Here is a 13,369-nt window from a genome sequence, read left to right on the forward strand (position 1 = left end):
CTAGCTGTGTGACCTTGGGCAAGCCACTTAACCCCATTGCCTTGCAAAAAAACCTAAAAAAAAAATTAACTAAATCATGTTTTAACTTTAAAAATTACCCAGGAGACATCATAAAAATGTTTGTATGTCTTTCTTGTCACATAACAGTTTGGTATTACTCCCAGTTCATTTCCTCTCATTAAGTCAGTAGTTTGTAAGTCATAACCTTTTGTTCTTAGTAGTTTCAACTTTTGTTTTAGTGTATATGTGTGTGTATGGAGAGTGAACGTATGGGGTGGCTAGGTTGTGCAGTGGGTAGAGCACCGGCCCTGGAGTCAGGAGGACCTGAGTTCAAATCCAGCCTCAGACACTTAATAATTACCTAGCTGTGCGGCCTTGGACAAGCCACTTAACCCCATTGCCTTGCCAAAAAAAAAAGAGTGAAAGTACAAGCTTTAATAGACCATGAGTCAAAATCAATTTTATTTATGCCATTCAGTAGGTTTCTCTTGACTTTTTAAAGTATTTATCTAGTAATAAATCACCAGTGAAATATTAGTCACTGGAGAATCAATGATGGTAAGGAACAACTGAAAGATTTGAGTATTTATGTTGTATTAGCATGCATAGGCTAGAAACTGAACAATGAGATGTTTTATGGAGATTAAAGGTGAAATTCAGTCATATATTAGAAGGTTTCCTAAGATTTAGATAAAGCAAGGGGCAGCTAGGTGGGGCAGCTAGGTGGGGTAGCTAGGTGGAGCAGGGAATAGAGCAGAGGACTTGAATTCAAACCCAACTTCAGACACTTAATAATTACCTAGCTGTGCGTCCTTGGGCAAATCAATTAACTCCATTGCCTTGCAAAAACCTAAAAAACAAAACAAAAAAAATATTTAGGCAAAACAACATGTAGCCAAATTATTGTCTTTTTCATAACACAAAATCACAATCCAAACAGTTATAAATTTCAGGGAAGGTTCTACGTTAGACAATATTTTCAATAAGAAATTATATTATAATATGTTTTTCTTTGGCCCTAGCTAACAGGTAGCCTTTTCAATTCATTCAAACAAGTAGGAAAAATTTTTATTAATAGCAGAAAATAAACTGACTGCTATCTTCCTGGCAGTTAAAACAAATTCAGTGTGACAAGGAAAACATTAAACATAAAGCCAATCTATTAAAATTCAACAACATGACTTAGAAGATAATTGTAGAGTTTGATCTAAATCTCTCCAGAAAATAAAATATACTTGAATGGAAATTTCTTTGAATGATTATCATGTTTCTAAGGGTCCACCCTTGATAATTGATTTTGTATTCATTTTCCTTTAATTTAAAAAAATATATTTAGTTAACTGAATTCTAAAAGAATTGTGCATAATAAGAAATGGTTCTATTTTCCTGAGATAATGTATACTTAAGTCAGATTACTAGACCCATTCATGGCTTTATAAGTTAAAGACTAACTAATATGAACATGCTATAAGTTGACAATATATATTTTGTTAAAAAGAATAGGACAAATTATTATAAAATTAAAATTTGTATAATTGAAAATAAAGTAACTTGTAAAGATTTTTCTTATGACCAATTCTAGATATTTGGTTATTTTATTTTGGAATATGAAATAAAATAATAAATATAATACCCTAAATAACATATTGAAAATAAAAACAAATATATATTTTATCACTTAGTGAGATAAATATCAGCTTTCTGACATGTAGGAATATCATTGCATCATTTTTTATTTTATATACCCATGGAAATGCATCAAAGATATATATATATTTTTGCAGTTTGTCTTAATCACTCATGATATGCTTTTTACTTTCTTACTCCATACTCCCCGCAGCTAAGAATACAATAAAAATAAAAATTATTACAAATACATAGTCAATCAAAACAAGTTTTTACACTGATTTTTCCCCTCCTTTATTGTTTTCCTTATATTTTCATTCATTTTTTCAACCTTTTGACTTTGTATTAATATTTATTGTTACCTCATGAAGTTATTGACTTCTATTTGGTCAATTCTAATTCTCAGAGAGCTCATTGCTTGGACAAGGTTTTATATATCTTATGCCAAATTGTTAATTCCCTTTTCAATTCTTTCATAGACAGCTCTCATAACTTATTTGTTTTTTTCCTTCAATCAGTCTTATTACATTTATAAAATATTTTTAACTTAGAAAAAAATTTGCTTCCTCTCTTCTAGAAATTTCAGTTCTTGTACCTAAACTGCATTTTTACTTTAAGGCATTGTTTATAGAAGTTTTAGAGACATTCTACTCTTTTGCATTTGTATCTTGAGCAGCTGTGTCACCAAAATAGCTTTAAGATTTTTTTTGTTGTTTGTTTGCCTATTCTTTCAATCTGCTTCCTGACTTTGGATTTTTTAGAACAGAACTCTGTCACACTTATTTTTTTTTTTTTAGAATTTAATAATTACAGAATTTTCTATGAAATTAGAAAATTAAATATTTATGAACCCTTGGGGGACAAATTCATTGTAATTACTCTGCAATGTTATAAATTATTCCTCATGTATTTCTTTTTTCTTTTCTTTTTTGTATATAAATTTATTTATTTATTATTATTCCAACTACATACAAAGGTAGTTTTCAACATTCATTTTTGTAAAATTTTGAGTTCCACATTTTTCTCCCTCCCTCTCCTTCTTCCCTCTCCCTTTGACAGCAAGTAATTTGATACATTATGTATGTATAATTATGTTAAACAAATTCCATATTAGTCATGTTGTAAAAGAAGTATCAGAACAAAATGGAAAAAAACATAAAACAAATTTTTAATGGAAAATAAAATTATTTGATCTGCATTCAGGCTCCATAATTCCTTTTTGGGATATGAATGGCATTTTTTGGAATTTTCTTTGATCATTGTACTACTGAGAAGAGCTAAGTCTACCATAGTTGATCATCACACAATTTTGCTGTAAATGACTACAATATTCTCCTGGCTCTATTCACTTTACTCAGCTTCAGTTCATGTAAATCTTTCCAGGCTTTTCTGAAGTCTGCCCCTTTATGATTTCTTGTAGAACAATAGTACTCCATCATCTTCATATATCACAGTTTATTCAGTCATTCCCCTCAATTTGCAGTTCTTTGCCACAACAAAAGAAATACTAAGCATATTTTTGACCATGTGTAAAAAAAAGGATTCTTTCCCCCTTTTTTATGATCTCTTTGGCATACAGCTCTGATAGTGGTATTGCTGGATCAAAGAGTATGCAGTTTTATTGCCCTTTGGATGTGGTTCCAAATTGCTCCCCAGAATGATTGGATCAGTTCACAACTCCAATAGCAATGCATTGGTCCTATTTTTCCCACATTTTCTCCAATATTGATCATTTTTCTTTTTTGTCAAATTGGCCAATCTGATAGGTGTGAGGTGTTGTTTTAATTTGCATTTTTCTGATCAATAAAGGCTGCCCAACCTTACTTTTAAAAGTTTTTATTGAAACAATAGGCAATATATTTTGATTTGCCATTTCAGTGAGAGCTCTGCAGTAGCTCGACTTCTCTAAAGCATTTAGTAAACCTATGGGCACACCAGTCACATTCTGAACAACCTGCATTATGACTATAGATAGCTTTAATGTCTTCATCTGAAACTGTCACACTTCTGGAGGGAAGATCTGATTAGTTTTATTGCTGTTTTGAGGAGTTACGGAATTTTGTTATTTCAAAATCTCAGGGATAGACTAGGGATCTGCAGGCTTTCTGTGGTCCAAAGTGGTCAGATCCAGGGCAAAATCTGACTGCTACTTCCCTCTGTAAATTCCTGACCTGACTTTGGATCTGAGCAAGACAAAACAGCTGATGAACTCTGCCTTTGTCCGTCCCCTGAAAAACTAGGTTGATTCAGAGTTGTGGGAATGTAGGCTTTTCTTTGGTCTGGGATTCCTTGGTTATCCCTCTGAAAATGGATTAGTTTTTGGAAATGGGACTCTGCTCTGAGTTTTTTATCTGAACTTGTGTTGGTGTTAATGATAATGCTGATTCTGCCTTCTGAAGTTCTTCCTTGCTTGGTAACTCTTCCAAGGTCTTCCAACATGGGAATGTCACCCCTCTGTGCAGGTCTACTTCTCCTTCTACCCTGGATCTGTATGCCACAACTGGGTGGGCATCTGCTGCCCATTGTTATCCCTATTGTGGTGCCCTGGCATATGTTTTGGAATCCTGCATGGTTTGGCACCTTCTCTTGGACTGGCATGAATCCTCTTCCTAGGCACTGCAATGTCTTGTTCAGCAAGCTCCTGCTCTGACTCTTTTTCCCAGGTTGACCTATTTATCTCTCTATATTCAGTTGAGTGGGATGAATGACTCACTCACTGTGATGTTTTCAGGATCTCCCTATCTAGATATGTTTGGAGGAATTTATAAAGGGAAGTGAACAGTAATGTTTCCTATCATTCCACAAATTTGGCTCTGACCATCCCCATTATAGAAACATAACAAACTGTTTGTTGAATTTAATTAAATTTAAAATTCTTAATTTATTATTGAAGTTTTATTGAAATTTTAATACTTTCTATTGTTAATCTATTTTTTTAAAATAAAAGATAGAAAAGTTTCAGTGTTCCTCACATCCTTCTATAGAAATACTTCAAGGCTGCTCTTGGGAGAAGAAACAATTAAAGTTAAACACTCCTTTTACCTTATTTACTTTCTTTTAACTAGACTGAAGCCACATTTATGTGAGGAGAGGATAAAAAATCCATTCGCTCTGAAACATGTGTATATATACATACATACATATATGTATGTATCTTGTCAGATGGGTTACATAATATCAGTTGTGAATGAATTGTAACTACATTTAGCTACCTTAAGGTAGAATGTGTCTGCTGATTCCCAAAGCACTTGTTTATGTTTAGTTGACAAAAATAGTTTAATGTCAATATAAAATGAATTCATGGGAAAATTAATATCAGAAACTAGTAAATCCAATTTATATTATTTGTTCCATTTAGTATGGGTTTTCAAAAAAAACATTTTTTGTAATTTTTACCTATTAGTCACTAACATTTGTCCATCAATAAATCAGTCAGCAAATTTAATATTAAGTTTAGAGTATGTGTCAGACATTATAGTATGTACTGGGAATACAAATACAAATGATAAAACTATCTCTCTTCCCAAGAAGCTTATGTTCTGATGTGGGAAATAATATTCACACACACACACACACACACACACACACACACACACACACACACACACAATTGTTAAATATAGGGTAGTCTGGGAAAATGTGGCATAAACAGATAGGGGAATCAAGAAAAGCTTCATGCAAAAAATGTATTTGAACTGTGTTTTAAAGGAAATAGAGCTGCTCTATGAGACAGAAGCAAAGAGGAAATACCCTCCAAGGTTGTGGGACACCCAGTATAAAGACATGAAATGAAGTGTCTTATATGAGGAACTCAGAGAATACAAGTTTGACAGGATAACAGAGTTAAGGAAGGGAAAAGGTTTTGAAGCTTTACAAGCTAAAGAGTAATTTATATTTTATTCTAATAAGCAGTAGGCCCCAGAAGTTTGCTGAATAAGAGAGTCATTATGAGCAGAGTCACATGTAAGGGCATTGGGTTGCATAGACTGTAGTGAGAGACTTGAATCAGGAAGACCAATTAAGGATGTTATTGCAAGAATTAAGCAAGAATAAATTATGGTTTTGGGTGGAGTGAGAAGAGGTCATCTTTTTCAAAGGATACAATGGAGGTAGAGAAATTTAAGAACTGATTGCATATGAGGGTTAAGGAAGAATTTAGAATGCCCCAAAGGACATTTCAAAGGGAAACAAGAAAAATGGGAAATGCTTCAATTCTGATAGAAAAGACTTAGTAAGTTGACCTAGCCCAACATTTTTGCTTTTTTATGACTATATAAGTATATACTTATGATAACCATGTGAATTTGTACAAAATTCAACTAAAATTGAACTTCTTTAGAGCAAGTTCCAGTTTTGAAAAATCAGTTACCACAAATTTCTGAGGTGTAACATATTCATATTTGGTATTGAATCATGATTAATGTCTAGCATATGTCAATGAAGTCAATACTCTAGCTAGCTCAGGGATTTTGTATTTTGTATTATTATTATTATTAAAAGGAAATGAATTTTTTTGCTCTTTCTGTTCTTTTTTCAGGACTTAGTGGCTAATTATTTTATATCAGTCTATACAACAAAAAGATCATACTATCTTCTCTCTTTTTACTCTTCATCTCTATAATACTTAGAATTTTCTTATTTTTCCTTCTGAGTTACAAATTTTGCTTTCTTTCTGTAGTTTTTTGGCTCTTACCCACTTGAATCAAGATCATTTAGCTAACTTTGCAATACTTATGTATCTTAGAACATAAAATCAGTCATAAGAGTACATATTAATGACATGATAAGTCTTTCATTTCTTTTTTTCAAAAAAACTATAGATTTTTGCTGGCAATTTCTAATAATAAAGGTCAAGAATCTATACTCAAAATTCTTCTTAATGGAAAACATTAGTCACTATGTTTAAGGAGAAGGATGAAGTACAACTCTTGAGATTTTATAATACAGGTGATAAAGAAAACTCTAAATATCATTTTGAAAGAGTGCAAATTGATTTAAGCATTTATAATTATTACCACTAATTAGTCATTTTAAAAATAATGTAGTAGATAATGTGGTATATTAAAATGGTTGAACACTCTCCTTTGATGAATGTTTTTAATATGTCTTTCTCAAGTCATGAAACATTTATCATCACAAAGAATGGTTTAAATTGGTTCTGTAGAGGCATGATATCTCTTTTTTATATAAATATTTATTTTGTTTTCCTAGCCAAAATAAATCTAACTGCTGATATGTTATGATTACTTTATCATAAGTATGAGGGAAGATTAACAGTGCAAGTTGTTTAAGAAAAGATGCTTTTCATGCTTAGCCTTTTCAAATACCTCATTATAGCTCCAGACAATCATCTGAGTATTATCACTTTGTCTCAGTTATAAATCACAGTCTTCGGTTAGATTTATCCATTGAAATTTTTCAGAAGAATAAAAGATCTGATTTTAATGAAAATCAATTGTTTCACATAAACCTACTCCAAAGCTTTAGTTTCATATTGAGACATTCAGTATTCCTCTGATCCTGAGAAGATTACTTGTTACATCATGATGACACTATTAAAAAATATGGATCCATGTGAGGATATCCTATTTTCTTTCACATTTAGAATTTGGGGGAAATAGTTTCCTCTTTCTATGAGATAAATATAATATTTGAATAGGGAGTTCTATATGTATAATAAGGCCCACCTGTGACAAGGATGTTCTCTTTGCACATGACTTAAAGGGAGGCAGAATAGACTTGTCTAGCCTCTTCTCCCCCAACCCTTCTCCAACAGAGACTTTCATTACTGCCAAGATAGAAAGCAGGAGGTTGAAGCCAGGAGCTACCTCTTTGATTTCTTCAGAAAGAAGGGAACTGGGCTCGAAAAATATCTATCTGATCTCTTAAATATTTTTAGTCTAGGGACGTGATCAGATTCCATCTAACTTTTGATTACTTTATCATTTCTGGGGGAAAGGGAGCTTTCAAGCTTATATCCAAGGCTTGACTCCTTTTCCACCAAATAAAAATCCACAGTGAACATATATATAGAATATCAAAGAAACCCATTTATCCAAATCAGTAGCAAAACAGAAATCAGAGAAGGTAAATATATAGGTAAATATTGGCCAGAAAATATAGAATCAAGGAGCTCTCCTACTGAAAACAAGGTAACAACTCAACCCAGAGAAACTGTCCTGGATCTCACCAAAGTGAAAATTCCCCAAAGTCCAGAGTAGCAATCCGGGAATGATAAAGACTCCCCTCTCCTCACATGTCTTTCCAAAGTATTTTTCTTCAGTAACCTAAAGTGGAGGTAATCTCTTCTACCTTCTTTTTCAAAGCTGAAATCTGACTTCCAGCTATTCTCTTAGTCTTAGTCTTAGAAAGTCCTGAAAGGCAACTCCCACTTGACAAGTCCCCAAAGTCCTGCCCCAATTCTCACATAGGTAAAGGTCTTCATATCCACCAATAAGGAGAGAATCCCATACCAATGGGCTTCATATTTTTATGCTTAACTATAATTCACTGATCTCTAGTTCAACTTTTGTCTTTCCAAGTGAAGCAAACTCTTTAAAAATGTCAATTTTCAATTGATTGGAATTTGATTAAATCAAATGGAATCTAAGAGATAGCATCATTTTTGAACAATTATGTTTTCCTAAAATTATAGCCTGAAAAAAATAAGAATCTACTGTTGACACTTTTTTGGAAGACTAAAGAGGTAACTTCATGAATTCTCTTCTGCTCAATTCTCTCTTGAACCCATTCTTAGAGAGTAATATGGAAGATATCAATCTCTGCTTCCAGTCCCTTTCCTTTACAACCCTTCCTCCACATAGTTGCTAAAATAATTATCCTAAGCTATCCTGAGCATTCTTCTGCTCAAAAGTCTTTAGCAGTTCCCTGTTGCTTCTAGGATAACATTCAAAATCCCTCCTCTGACAATTTGGCTCCAATCTACCTTTTCAGACATTTCATATTTCTCCCCTTCACATCAACTGTGTTATACACTTAGTTGTTCTCTGAAATTTACAAACATATTATTCCATTCCTTGCCATATGCTGTTATCTCTGCCTGGACTGCACTCATCCCTTGGCTTTGCCTCTTATAATCCTCAGTTGTTTTCAAAACTGAACTCAAGTACTACTAATACCTGCTATCAAGACTGAACTCAAGTACTAATACTTTCTATAATCATCTTCTAGTTCTAGGACCCATATTTCCTACAAAAACTGCTCTGCCTACAAGTTAAATACCCTTAGTAGAATGTATGCTCCTTGAGAATTTTGTTTTGGTCTTGGTATCCCTGGTACCAAACATAGAACCTTGAACATCATAGTCAATCAATAAATGTTTGATAAGTTGAATTACGGTTACTGAAAAAATATACTTTTCAGTAACTATAATGGTAACTTTTCAAAATTTTGATGTAATACTTTGAAAATATTTTAAATTTAATTTTAAAAAATAAGTTTTATTCATATCTTTTATTTTTAAATCATCTAAATTTTTCTACTATCCTTCACATTCCATCCTCCCAGAAAATCATTCACTACACCACCTAGCTACCCCGGTCATTTGTATTTTTTATACACACATATTTAACATGTGTTTATGTAAGTATATGCATATTAGTTGTTTATGTATTGGATAACAAACCATTTATCTAAGAAAATTGTTTAAAAGATTTTCTACCCTGCCTCCCTTTGCCCAGTTCCCTTCTTTTTCAAGATGAACTAGTGTGCCCAGAGATTTTTTCAATCTCATGTAATCAAATATATCTATTTTATGTGACACAATTATCTCTACCTACTTATTGTTTGGTTAAAATTGTCTATCTTATCCTTTGTTATAAGAAGTATATGATCTGTTTCCCTTATAATTTTTATGCTATTATAGTATTAAAGTTGTATCTTTATTTTTAAATTTATTATACCATATGTTATAAGATGATAGGGTTAAGTTTTACATCTTCCTGATTGCTTTAGATTTTTTCCCACAGCTTTTAATCAGATAATTTTTAAAATAGTTTATATTTTCAAATTTATCTAACACTTAATTCCTTTGTCTCAGACTTTTCCTTTTCTGGCATGTTCCATTTATATGACTATTTTTTAAACCAACATCAAATAGTTTTCATGACTGCTGCTTTAAAAGTTAGAGAATAGGAAGTACTATTTCCATTCCATTCAAATCTTATTATCATCATTATTGTTATTGATGTTATTGTTGTTATTTGGCTTGATATTCTCGTCCTTTACTAGTCTATCTGCAAAGTATTACTTTGATAATTTGATTGGTATAGTATTTGAATTGTAAAATAATTTTGGTAATCTAATTTTTATTTTATTGACAAGATCAAACCTTGTGTAGTGAATTCCTTCAACTTTTTAAGTTATACTTTCATTCATTCTTTATTCATTTTTACATATACATTTTGGTTTTATTTATGCAAATACATTTGCAGATTATTTTTGCTTAGTGAGAGATCTCTTGTAACTAACAGTTGAGTAAAAAAGAATAATGCATTGATCAGTAATTTATCTGAAGTTCATATAGCATTTAACATTTGTAGCACTCCATCTTTCTATTTCTAAAAATTAATTTATCTATTTTTTTTATTGTTCCCACCCCCTTTCCACTGGGGGGGATTTTTTTAAAATACTTGTAAAAAATGCATAGTCAGTCAAAACAAATTCCTCAATTAAATAATAAATTTGAAAACTGAAAATTTTTAAAAGGAACCAAATTGAAAATAAAAATAACACATAAAAATTAGAAGCTTAAAAAAATAAATAAATCAGTAGTCATTTTGAAAAGTAAGAAAAAGGAAAACTAAATTTCCTCAATCAAAAACTGAAAAGGGGTAATTTATAACAAATGAAAAAATAAAAAATATTACTAGAAACTATTTTACCTGACCATGTGTCAACAAAGTCAACAACTTAAATGAAATAAATGCACACTTAACCAAAAATTACCCAATTTAATAAGGAAAGAAAATTAAAATTTAGATGATTTATTTCAAAGACCAAAATGGAATAACCATAAATAAACTTCCAAAGGCAAAAAAAAAAAATCTTTAGGACCAGATGGATTCACAAATCCATTCTATTAAATGAAGTTTATTCCAATTTTAAATAAAATGTTTGCAAAAAAATAGCAAAAGAAAAGATGCTACCGAATTCCTTAATGCCACACAGTTATGGTCTTTTCTAGATACAGAAACTAAGAAAAATAAAATTGGGGGAGGAGAGAAACTTATAGAATAAAACATCTAATGAACATAGATTTAAAAATAAAATATTATTGAAGTGTAAAGGAAAAAAAATCACAAAAAGTATATGCCATGACCTAGTTGGACTGATGCTAGGAATGTAGGGTTGTTTTCCTATGAAGAAAATTGTAAATATAATTAACCTTATTAGTCAGAAATCACCAAAATTCAAATAATAGTATGACTATATGAAGAAAAACCTTTTTGACAAAAATAATACCCTATTTCTGTTTAAAAACAAAAGAGTAGAAAACAAAAATAAATAGACCTTTCCTTAAAAGTATATACACACATGTACATATATACAAATAAAGTACATGTGTTGTATGTGTATTCTATATGTCTTATGTTGTATGTGTATCAAGAGCTACAATTATTTGTAATAGAGATAAGTTAGAATTCTTTTCAATAAACTCAAGATGAAATATGACTGTCCAATATCACCATTTCTATTTGACATAGCAATAAGACAAGAAAAAGAAATCGATTAGATAATAAAGTAGATGAAGAAATGAAATTATCACTTTTTTAGATGATATAATGGTAAATAAGGAATTGATTTTAGAGTTAATTGAAATTAAAAAATTAATAACAACTTTCCTTTTTAATGATCATTTTGTTATTGAATCTATTCCAATGTTGCGTATGTTTTGGAGGATTAATCCTCAAATATTTTAAGTATTTTGCAATTATTTTGAAAAAATTTACCTATCTTGGGGCAGCTAGGTGGCATGGCCTGGAGTCAGGAATACCTGAGTTCAAATCCGGCCTCAGAAACTTAATAATTACCTAGCTGTATGGTCTTGGGCAAGCCATTTAACTCATTGCCTTGCAAAAAGAAAAAACAAAAAACCTTTTTTTTTTAAGGTTTTTGCAAGGCAAATGGGGTTAAGTGGTTTGCCCAAGGCCACACAGCTAGGTAATTATTAAGTGTCTGAGGCCGGATTTGAACCCAGGTACTCCTGACTCCAGGGCCGGTGCTTTATCCACTGCGCCACCTAGCTGCCCCTAAAAAAACACCCTAAAAAAATTTACCTATCTTATTAATTACTTTTTTAGATTTTGTTATTATGTACAGATGTTGCTTATTTTTATTGTCCTGTTTTGTGGCCTGCAAAGATCTTTTCTTTCTCCAAATTAATTTTTTTATTATTTATTTATCTGATTTGGGATCTTTTGGGATCTTTTCTTTTGTAATGTTTATTGTTTTCCTAATGTTAAAACATCATTTTCTCTCTGGAATAAATTCAACAATAATCACGGGGAATGATTTTGTAGGTAAATTACCATAGTCTAACACAATTTCATTTTAATATTTTGAATGTTCCTTAATAGTGTTGTTCAATACCCCTTTTTTTTATTTCTCTTTCCTGGTTTCTAAAATAGTACTATGTTTGTCCCCAAAAGAGGCTAGTCACATGTTTTCCTTCTCAAAGTTTGAAAAATAACTGTCCTTTAAAAGCTTGCTAGAATTATCCTATGAATCCATCTGGTAGTTTTTTGGAGCCCGGATATTTGGTTGTTGTTTTGTTTATTGCATTTTCTCCTTTGTTATTTACTTAGTTTTTTCCTTTTCTGAGAATGGATTATTTAAGATTTCTGTTTTATCTTCTGTTAGTTTGGGGTTTTTTAAGGTATTCTGTTTCTTTTAATTTTTTTTCTGAGAATATATTTGTGATTAATAATTTCTTATTTTTATTTATTATTTTGTTATGATCTCATCTTGTTCATTTGTTATTTTATTTGAGTTTGTCCTCTTTTTAATCAGCTTGTCTAAAGGTTTATCAATTGTGTTGTTCTTTTCAAAGAACCAACTTTTTAAAAATATTTTTGTTTCAATTTATTGATTTCTTCTTGAATTTTCAGTGTCTTCTCTTTTCTGTGTTTATTTTGGGTTCTTTTAATTTGTTGACTTTCTAACTTTTAAAAATGAATACTAATTTTATGAATATTAGATTTGTCAAAAACTGATACAGGGACATTAAATTTTCCCCTTATCATTTTTTTCATTATCTAATAATGGTTTTTTTAGGTTTGTTTTTTTTTTTTGCAAGGCAAATGGGGTTAACTGGCTTGCCCAAGGCCACACAGCTAGGTAATTATTGAGTGTCCCAGACTGGATTTGAACCCAGGTACCCCTGACTCCAGGGCTGGTACTTTATCCACTGCGCCACCTAGCAGCCCCTTTTATCTAATAATGGAATTGCAACTCCTGCTTTTTTTCATTCACCTGAAGAATGTGTGATGACCCCAAATTTATTCTACATATGTGGATATATATATATATGTATGTATATATATATACATACATATATATATATATGTTTTCTAAATATGTTTCTTGAAAGAGTTTGAGTTTTGTTTTCTTTTCCAATTTTTCACTTTCTTTTCATTTATTGATTTAATACATTCATATTTAATGTTGTAAGATTTAGATTTATATATTCCTCCATTTTCTCTACTTTTACTTTTCTTGTATT

The 13,369-nt window shown here is 31.1% G+C and overlaps 1 long non-coding RNA gene across 2 annotated transcripts in view; it reads left to right on the forward strand.

Annotated features, from left to right (window-relative positions):
* LOC141506760 (uncharacterized) overlaps positions 1–13,369 on the forward strand; it is a 179,812-nt gene that overhangs the window by 150,961 nt on the left and 15,482 nt on the right. The gene's annotated exons all lie outside the window — the stretch shown is intronic.

This window comes from Macrotis lagotis, chromosome 1, assembly GCF_037893015.1.
Source record: "Macrotis lagotis isolate mMagLag1 chromosome 1, bilby.v1.9.chrom.fasta, whole genome shotgun sequence".
NCBI lineage: Eukaryota > Metazoa > Chordata > Mammalia > Peramelemorphia > Peramelidae > Macrotis > Macrotis lagotis.